Source organism: Leucopleurus acutus, assembly GCF_964270905.1.
Source record: "Leucopleurus acutus genome assembly, chromosome: 17".
NCBI classification, from domain to species: Eukaryota; Metazoa; Chordata; class Mammalia; order Artiodactyla; family Delphinidae; genus Leucopleurus; species Leucopleurus acutus.
Window position 1 is genome coordinate 43,197,540 of NC_139159.1, and position 10,344 is coordinate 43,207,883.

Below are 10,344 nucleotides of genomic sequence, written 5' to 3' on the forward strand. Positions count from 1 at the left end.
TGGGCATAGCTTCATCTTCCCTGGGAAAGCCTTTTCACTCTTATACTTACATTCTGCAGCATTTTCCAACAAGGAAGTAATACTGGAATGAATGAATTGACTTTTTCTGAAAGTTCCAGAAAATAAAAACTTCAAGTGCCCACACCAAATACCAAATTAAAGTATTTCAAGTTCTCTTTCTTTGCCTTTACAATCACTGTTATGTCATTGTTTATTTTTATTTACTGCATAAACACAGGAATATGTAGTACCATGGGGTTGGAGAGGTGAACTGTGCCCAAAGTGAGCTTGAAAGATTCATTCTGAACTATTACCAACTTACTCTCAAAACCAATGTGTGTAGCTTAGTCCACATGTGTTGAGGGCTGACTATATAACTAGGAGTTTTCTGAATTAACTGTATGCATAATACAATAACTACTAAAGACTAATAAAAATGTACTAATTTCAGGTTTGCATATTAATGGTAAAACTCAATGGAAACTATAATAATGGTTTAGAACTTAGACAAAAGATTTTGGGGGGGAAACAGTAGCTTCTCATTGATATTGTTTAGAGTTATCAACACATGGTGATAATAAAATGCAGATCAGCTTTATTATTGTTTTTAAATTCTCTGCAGGAAATGTGCCCACAAGGTAGAGTATACTTCTCTGCCCTTCACATGCCACTCCTGGGGTTCCTTCTGATTCTAACTGTGGAAGTGACCTATGCTCCTGGCTGCCTTTGTCCTCCTGTTTCCATTCTTGACTTGCGCTTCGGAGATCATGCTTATCCCCATTTCTTTGATTTCATGAGGAAATGGTGGGAAAGGAGAAAGAAGATCAAGTTGTCGAGGTAGGTAAGGCAATCACACCATAGCACCTTCCATCCTTCTTCTCTTCTCCTCTGTACCAACTAAAGAAGATGTGATGATTAGGTGAGTTAATACAGGTCAAGTATCTAGAACTACATCTAGTACATAGTGCTCAATAGATGCTTGCCATTACTTGGAGGTAACCAGAATGAGAGGCAGGCTGGTGGGTCCTGGAATGGCAGCATAATTAGAGTTAGATCCTTCCTTATACCTTCTCCTCACAGGACGTTTTTGGGTGTTACAAGACTGAGTCTTCAGCAGAAGTTACTTTTTTCTACCATGTCTAAGGAGTCATAACATTGTGTGTAAATACGAGGCATTTTGGAGGGGAGACACTGCAAGCCTTCACATTCTTATCCTGAAGGTGGTGTCATCTCTGGACTTGGGTCATGAGTCACTAAGGTTTCTCTTTAGGAGCCTCCATCATCAACACGTAGTCACAGAGCCCAACCTGAAAATAAGGCCTGTGCTTCTTTCAGTTTTGGCCCAGGTAGACGCGTGTTCCATAGAGGGCAATAAACTCATGTCTCCCAAAGAGAATTTCCTAATGGGTATAGAGGATATTTGCTCATTTAAAAAAATTGAGGTCTAATTTATATACAAAGAAAGCATAGGTATTAAGTATTTATTTCAATGAGTTTTGAAAAGTCTATAAACTCTTCTCTCTACTGCTCAAAGCAAGACATTGAATATTTCCATCATGGCAGAAAGTTCCCTCATTATTTGTTCGTTTTAGAACTTGAATCCAGGTCTTCAGACCTTGGTTATTGTACAAGGAGTCTAGGGCAGAAGGGAGATGGTAGGACTGGGTCTGGCAGGAGGAATAGTGGGGTGATATGGTATCTTAGCCGACAAAAGAACACTGAAGACTCCCTGACAGGTAGGTTCATGAATGCCCCTTGTAATCAAGGGGAAGAGTTTACTCCAAAAAGAGAACTCAGCTGAACTGAAAAGGTTAAGAAATAAAAATGTTAATTAGGTGCAGAATTTTCACTGGTGTTGAAGAAATATTTTCATAGTCTCTTGTTAGAATAGGTAGTTTGAACTCTGAGTCTTCCAGATTATGTAAAGAAAGAGTATGTAAATATCATTACTTCTTTATCCCTGATTTGTGTATAGAACTCTGGACCTAAGTTCCCGGAAGCAAGGTTTGGGGTCTACCAACAGACCAAAGGAGCAGAAGCAGCTTTTGAGTAGAACGGGGGCTCCTTTAATGACACTTGTTACCCACTGAAAAGCTCAGGACCTTAAGAATATTTGCAGTTCACACTGATTATGATAATCTTTATTGCCAAACTATTTAACGAGATACTGATTCAAGGGAAAACCTTTGAAAACCACACTGCTTGCCATGTATCAGTGAACTTCTGCTCAGCACCGTCTCTTTCATGTCTTTTTAAAAACATGCTGATGTTATACAGCTGTGAAATTGTGTAATCTGCATTTGTGCAACCTTTGTTACTTGAATATGAACTAAGAGAAGGTTCTATTTTGCCAAAAACTTTCAGCTCACTTGAATGCATTGAAATAACACCACACTATTAACACCTTACGTGCTATGAGAAACTTGATGTTCAGCAGCCCAAAGGTTAAGCCTACAGTGTTGGACTCTTGTTTGTGAGTCTGTGTGAATGAGTGTGTGTGTGTGTGTGTATAGTAACTAATCATTTACTTTAATAGGGTGCTCCCTTGAGAGTGAGGCAGGCACTCTATATTTAATAGCACTTTTAAGGAGAGGAGTCAGTGTGAGCATATTAAGTTGCTCCTTTGGTTTACCAGAAGGCTTATTAAATCATTAACTGGAGGAAATTCTGACTGGGTAAGTTACAGTCTTACCCAGGCTGACAAGAAGGTGTGGGCTAGAGGGTACTGCTCCTGGTGACCTTGTTTCAATTCAAGGTTAATTATGGAAGTAGTTTCAAAAATCTAGAATTAATTATTCTGAAAGAGAAGAGAAAACACAGGGTTGGGTTTCTATCCAAGGTATCATCTCCGGAGAGCTCCCCCACTATGTCAGACCAATATCAAGTCCCAAGTTTAACAAAGCAGTTAGAGAAATTAAACAGGGGATTCTGCCACAATGTACTCCCATGTCCTGGGAAAGATTTGCAGTCATCACATTTTATCCACTAACTGAAAGAGGAAAAAAAGTACCATGTTGCCTCCAAAGTCAGCCACTTGGGACAGGCAGACGTATGCACAGGGCTGGACTGATGGGAGGACTTGGTGTGTAATATAGGACAATTCATTTTATCCCCAAATTAAAAAAATTCCGTGTTATGCTCTTTCCATGGACGTGAGAATGAAATGATTTCCATTCAGGAGTGGTTTTCACAGGTCATATAGAGAATAAGTATGCAGGGCCAGCTGGAAGCAACACTGTGAAAGGTTAAATGTGTTTTCAGGCATGATAAGGATGCCTCAAAGAGAGAGACAGAGCTCTGATGTTAGGATTTTAGACTACTTTGAAGTTAAGTTTCTATTGTTTGAGGGTCTTCATTTCCACTTGGGTGCTTTTTCTGCAATTAGAGGGTTCTAACACCAGATGGCACCTTTGTTATAATCATAAGATCTGAAGAGCTGGACTTATCCAATATGTGAGTGTGTGTGAGTGAGTGTGTGTATGTGGTATAAATATGTGTATAAGTATATATGTGTGTAAAAGCATAAATGTATTTATACATATTATTAAGTGTATACTTACATATGTATATGTTAATCTTGACTGTATAGAATCAAAGCCAAGCTCTGTTATCTACGTGCTTTGATTTTGGGCAAAACAAAACAAAACAAAACAAAATCTACCTATGCCTCAGTTTCCTCATTTGTAAAGTGAGGTTAATATAGTGCCTATTTTATGGTGTTGCTGTGAGTTAACTAATTTAATGAGTTAATTATATTTTTATTTTATATTTAAACATTTAGAATAGTGCCTGGTATACAGTAAGTGTCTGGTATGTAAGTGTTAACTCTTATTATTATATAATTTATTCAAAATTTGATCTATGATTGTCCCTTCATCAATAATTCCACCTCTCCCCTGTTGTGTGACAGCCATATGGTGTGGGGAAGGATTTAACCTACCACCAGCTACAAGTGAGGGGCCTGACTTGTGTAGTTTAATCAGATGGTCCCTTTTGCCATAGTGACTGGTCCAGGTTACGCAAACACAAGTCAATCAGTATACGGCATTTTCCCAAACACTGGAATTTGTGCAGGTACAAGAAGGGGTGTTCGGTCAGAATAGCCATCATCAAAAAATCTACAAACAATAAATGCTGGAGAGGGTGTGGAGAAAAGGGAGCCCTCTTGCACTGTTGGTGGGAATGTAAATTGATACAGCCACTGTGGAGAACGGTATGGAGGTTCCTTAAAAAACTCAAAATAGAGCTACCATATGACCCAGCAATCCCACTACTAGGCATATGCCCTGAGAAAACCATAGTTCAAAAAGAGTCATGTACCAAAATGTTCATTGCAGCTCTATTTACAATAGCCAGGACATGGAAGCAACCTAAGTGTCCATCAACAGATGAATGGATGAAGAAGATGTGGCACATATATACAATGGAATATTACCCAGCCATAAAAAGAAACGAAATTGAGTTATTTGTAATGAGGTGGATGGACCTAGAGTCTGTCATACAGAGTGAAGTAAGTCAGAAAGAGAAAAATAAAAACCATATGCTAACACATATATATGGAATCTAAAAAAAAAAAAATGGTCATGAAGAATCTAGGGGCAAGATGAGAATAAAGACGCAGACCTACTAGAGAATGGACTTGAGGATACGGGGAGGGGGAAGGGTAAGCTGGGACAAAGTGAGAGAGTGGCATGGACATATATACACTACCAAACGTAAAATAGATAACTAGTGGGAAGCAGCCACATAGCACAGGGAGATCAGCTCCGTGCTTTGTGACCACCTAGAGGGGTGGGATAGGGAGGGTGGGAGGGAGGGAGACGCAAGAGGGAAGAGATATGGGGACATAGGTATATGTATAACTGATTCACTTCGTTATAAAGCAGAAACTAACACAGCATTGTAAAGCAATTATACTCCAATAAAGATGTTAAAAAAAAAAAAGAAGGGGTGTTGACCTACATTAGATCAACACAATGTGGGTGAAGTTTTCTTGGGGGAAATAAGTTCTCCTCTGATGTATGGATGCAAACCCTAGAACCACTGCAGTTCTTGCTACCACAATGGAAAGCAAACTGAAAATGCTGCTTATCTCACAGGAGGAAGAACAGCCAGGCCAAAAGGCCCATCCTTGAGGACACCACAGAGCAGTTGGAGCAAACCAGTACTAAGGTTTGTCCTGCCTCTGAGACCAATAAATCCCCTTCATTTGAGTTGCTCATTCTGATAGAGTCCTAATAGATACAAGATCACAATAGGTATTTTTATTAAAATAACTGAACAAGGCCATTATTAGTAATTACTATTCCTGTATAATGATTCCTTATATGAAAAGAGGAAAGTAAGGCAAAATTTAAAAAAATTAGAACCTTGTCACCACACTTGTCTCTTCTCACTAATCCTTAGATTCTATATATGATTCTCGCTTTTTCCCCTCCTTTTACTTTATTTTTTTCTCCTTAAAATAAGTTTGAATTTAATACTCAGATTTATCTCAGAACGACTCAAACTAGCATTTGAGGACAAGGGGGGACACTCTCTTTTCGACACCCAGTGCCACTGTCCTGTGTAGGTTCAAACACCTCAGATTCAACATTTGCTATAGTTCTAAATACTCATGCATGTCATAGGTCACAGGAGAGTTGGATTCACCACGCTGCCCAGAAATAGCAGCATTCTAAAGGTTTCTCCACAGATCATGAAATGAAATGGTCGGTCCACTTTGATGATGGGAGGCATGGAATAAGCAGTGATTTCTGACAGGTTTCCCGCCACTGCTTCAGTTCCTTACTAACCTCAATCATTGCTCTTTGTAAAACCTTGGTTATTTTAATATTTCTCGCAGTAACTGAGAGTTCACTCAGGTCAGCCCAGGGTGAGAAGATTCTGCTGATTCCCATCTCCTTCAGCAGTTCATGTACCTCATCCTTTTTTTAGAAGATAAAGACTCTTTTTTTAAATTTATATATATATATATTTGGTTGCACTGGCTCTTAGTTGTGGCAGGCGGGCTCCTTAGTTGCAGCTCACTGGCTCCTTAGTTGTGGTATGCAAACTCTTAGCTGCTGCAGGCGGGATCTAGTTCCCCGACCAGGGATCGAACCCGGGAACCTGCATTGGGAGCATGGAATCTTAATCACTGTGCCACCAGGGAAGTCCCTAAAGACTTTTTATGATCATAAATTCAATACAATTGTCAGGTATTATTAAGAATACTTAATAGTATCCACTGTTAAATTATTCTCTCACAAATGTCATATTTCACTATAGTTTGTTTGAATCATGATCTAGATAAAGACAACACATTGCAAATGGCAGATATATTTCTTAAGGCTTTTTCAATATATAGACCACTCCCACTTCCTTTTTTCCCTTATAACTAATTTGTCAAAGAAATGGAATATTTTTCTCTTGCAAATTATTCCCCACCACCTGGATTGTGCTGATTGCCTTTCCATGCTGTGTTTTACATATTCCTCAGTCCCTGTAGATGCACCTCATACTTCTGATCTAATTTGAACTTTGGAAAGAAAATTTCTATTTTTCTGGTTTTCATGTTTTTGAGCTGTGTGTCCAAAAGGTCTATGGTCAGGTAGTCTTCAAGGGCAAGATGGTCACCCATCTTCTCCATGAGGACCACCAGCATGGTGGCATTTCCTCAATAAGGCAGTTTGAGGATGTGGCAATGAAAATTCTTATCAACTGTGGAGGCAAACTTGCCTGCCCAGTACATGATGGGCACCTTGACTTGAGTTGTTTGTACTTGTCCAGGTGGAAAATGTTCACCTTGATGAGAACAGGGTCAAAAGGGGTCAGTCACTTCCCCCTTGGAGAAATTGAAGAAAGTCTCTTTGACATCAAAGTCCTCGTGGATGAAGGCAAAGCTCCCCTGGGCCAGGCCCAGCTCCCAGTCGTGGGAGAGGCTGTCTCTGAGCTGCTTCCTCAGAGACCATATGCCTCTGTTCTCTGCACTCACCTAGTTAATTCTGCATTGGAATATCTAACATGTCTCTGTGGGTGAGTTTATAATTAAAATCCCTGGTGCTGTACATCCCCATAATCCTGGCCATAGTTTTTTTCTTAGTCCTCTCCTTCTCTTCTAGCTAGAATAAACTTTTAGAAGGCTAGAGGGAGTGAAGAAAGGCTTAGTGAGTCTTCCCTAAAGAAAGACATAGTTTTTCCCCAATAAAAAAACTAATAGTTCTACTAGCTAATAGTTGTTAAAGTAAAAACAAAACAAAACCATAAAGGTACTGTGATTAAATCAGTTGAAAATATTGGGTTTAATAAAAGTAAATATGATTTTTTAACTGCAATGCCTTTCAAACGTTTAAGATGCAAAGCATTTTATTAGTTAGGATAAATACCTAAAGCATTGTAATAGGAAAAAATACTGAAATCTCAGTGGCTTAACATTATAAGATATATTTCTGGCTCATGACATGGTCCAACAGTAGAACTCTCGATTAGGTGGCTGCCTCCAAAAGGTAATTCATAAAGCCACTCACCGTCCATCAATTTCATCATCCTGAATGAAGAGGTCCTCAGATCACCCCAGAATTATTCCATTCCAGACATTTGGAAGGAGCAAAGAGCAAGGAAGATGGTGCATGGGAGGTTTTATGGGCCAATCCAGAGAGTAGTACACATGACTTCTACCGAGAAAGCACATCCCATTGTCTGGAACCCAGCACATGGCCACACCTAACTGCAAATGAATGCTGGGAAATGTGATCTGGAGAACAAGGAGATGGATTTTCTCCTTGTTATAGTCTCTGCCATACACATATTTTAACCCTTTAAGAGAGACCTATGGTGTAAAGCTTTTCTCAAACTTACTTATCTAAAGAACTCCCTCCCACTCATCACTCTAGCATCTATCCACTTAAGTATTCCATGGAACACACTTAGAGAAATACTTATGTTATGTTCCCTTGGACCCTCCTCTGAAAGAGTTGCTGTTGGGTTTCTTGCCTTCTAATGATGTTGTAGACACAGGAAAAGAAATGCAGTTACAGATGTCTGTAGATCCTGACTCTTTGAGGATCATATTTTCAAATCAAAAAATGGTTTGTTTTCTTAGCTATTTTATACTTTATTTTCTGTTTCAAAAGACCTTACTTGTGTTATCTTCCTAGCTCTTAGAAGCAGAGTTTGACCCAACCAGCAACATTTCACCCCATGCAGCTATGCCCCAGGAGGATTATAACTCCATTTAAATAGAAACTGTGAAGCTTCCATTGGCTTAATTGCCTTCCTTATATTTAAAATTGATAACCGACAAGGACCTACTGTATAGTGCGGGGAAATCTGGTCAATATTATATAACTTAAATGGGAAAAGAAGTTGAAAAAGAATAGATTCATGTATATGTATAGCTGAATCACTTTGCTGTACATCTGAAACCAGCACAACATTGTTAATCAACTATACTCCAATATAAAATAAAAAGTTTAAAAAATTGCCTTCCCTTCTCTCCCCGTGACCTCCCATAATTCCCAGTGCCTTCCAGAATCTTCCAGGGCCTTCTACCTTTACAGCATTTCCTTTCCCATTACAGATGATTATTTCGAACTTTATTTATCTCTTCAATGAACAACTCATCACCATGAAGACAGAAATGACTGATAAGCTTCATATATTATTATTCTCTGTAGTATTTATATTTTAGCATGGGACAAAACATGAAAGGAGGATAATAATTTTCTAATGGTGGAATTTCAGGTACCAGTAACAGACACTGGAAAGATGTTTTGAGAAAGGAAGCATTGCTAGAGTTTTCAGAACATACAGGTTGGGTAACTACCTGCTAGGCTCATTTATGAAATTAGTCCTTGACCAAAGGTGGCCTGGTATTTCTTCCAGGGAAGACAGATCAACCCTTAATTTGACACTCATGACATTTCTCTGCACATATTGACTTTATTACAGGAGGTCAGAATTTTCTTCCTAGACAAGTTTATGAGATGTTACTTCCCATTACAACAATTACAAAAAATTTAACAAGTTTAATTTCCTTACCTGTTTTATTCCACTTTGGCCTCAAGCCTAATTTATCAAAAGGTAGGAATATTCTTAGATTACTATCCTGAATAAAAATATGACCTCAGATTTGCTCTTCTCTTTCCAATGCATCTATTCTAGATATTCAGATATATTTGTACCTGAATATTTGGTATATAACAGGAAATAAATTATTTCACATATCTAATGAATTGCCAATCAAAGTCTCCTTTTATCAATAAAAGCAAATATTTTGGCAAATAAGCATTAAATTTTACATTGTTAAGTGGAGAAGTCGCTTGTCATTCTGTAGATTCCATTTCAGTGGAGGAAGTTATTTTTTGGAAGTGTTTTCCTGTGGAGGGTTGCATTTGATTAGTTTATTCCAGAAATTTTGCCAAGGAAAATTACAAAAGTGAGGTCAAAATTTGTACATGAATTTTTGGAAAGAAACATTTTATAAAAAGTTTTGGTTTATTTTAAAAAATGAAACAATTTTGATTTCATGATTGGCATACTCTGAGTAGAGTAAGTGAGGAAAGTTGTTTTTTTTTATATCTATACTACTCGATGCTGTATATGTTTATTTGAAGAAAAATTAAATTTGAGATCAAATTCAAGATAATTGATTTATAGTAAATATAAACTTAATAAAAGACCAAATCATGTTTAACATATTATTTAATCTTAGAGAAAATAAGAGCTATGGCAAAAATATCGCTAATAGGTGGAGATTCAGAGTATGCATTTTTCTATTTCTTGCCATTGTAAGAGCTATTTATTTTTACATTGTATAATTTAAAAACTTAATTTACCCCCATATTTAGCAAATGGATTTCATATCAGTTAAACTGGAAGTTTTCTTCCTATAGTTGCCTAGAGCTATTATTTATTTTTGAATACAGCTCCTGAGTAGTGAATTGCAAAAATAAAAAGAACAAACTTTTTCCATTTAATTCATGGACAATGGAAGCTTCAAACCCAGAAGTGACCATCAACATAATGTATTGTGGTTTTATGTTTGTTTTTTTTTTTACAAATTTTATTTATTTATTTATTTAATTTTGTCTGTGTTGGGTCTTTGTTGCAGTGCATGGGCTTTCTCTAGTCTTGGTGAGCAGGGGCTACTCTTCATTGTGGTGCACAGGCTTCTCATTGCGGTGGCTTCTCTTGTTGCAGAGCACAGGGCTCTAGGCACATGGGCTTCAGTAGTGTGGCTCACGGGCTCAGTAGTTGTGGCTTATGGGCTCTAGAGCACAGGCTCAGTAGTTGTGGCACACGGGCTTGGTTGCTCTGTGGCATGTGGGATCTTCCCGGACAAGGGCTCGAACCCGTGCCCCC

General features: G+C 38.2%; 1 pseudogene across 1 annotated transcript; it reads right to left on the reverse strand.

Moving 5' to 3' along the window:
• Window positions 1-5,631: 5,631 nt before the first annotated feature.
• Window positions 5,632-7,527, reverse strand: LOC309973998 (protein Z-dependent protease inhibitor-like; annotated as a pseudogene). Its single transcript has 3 exons — window positions 7,453-7,527; window positions 6,497-6,976; window positions 5,632-5,921 (listed from the first exon to the last, which is right to left on the reverse strand). The product of its transcript is annotated as a protein Z-dependent protease inhibitor-like (transcript).
• Window positions 7,528-10,344: the final 2,817 nt, after the last annotated feature.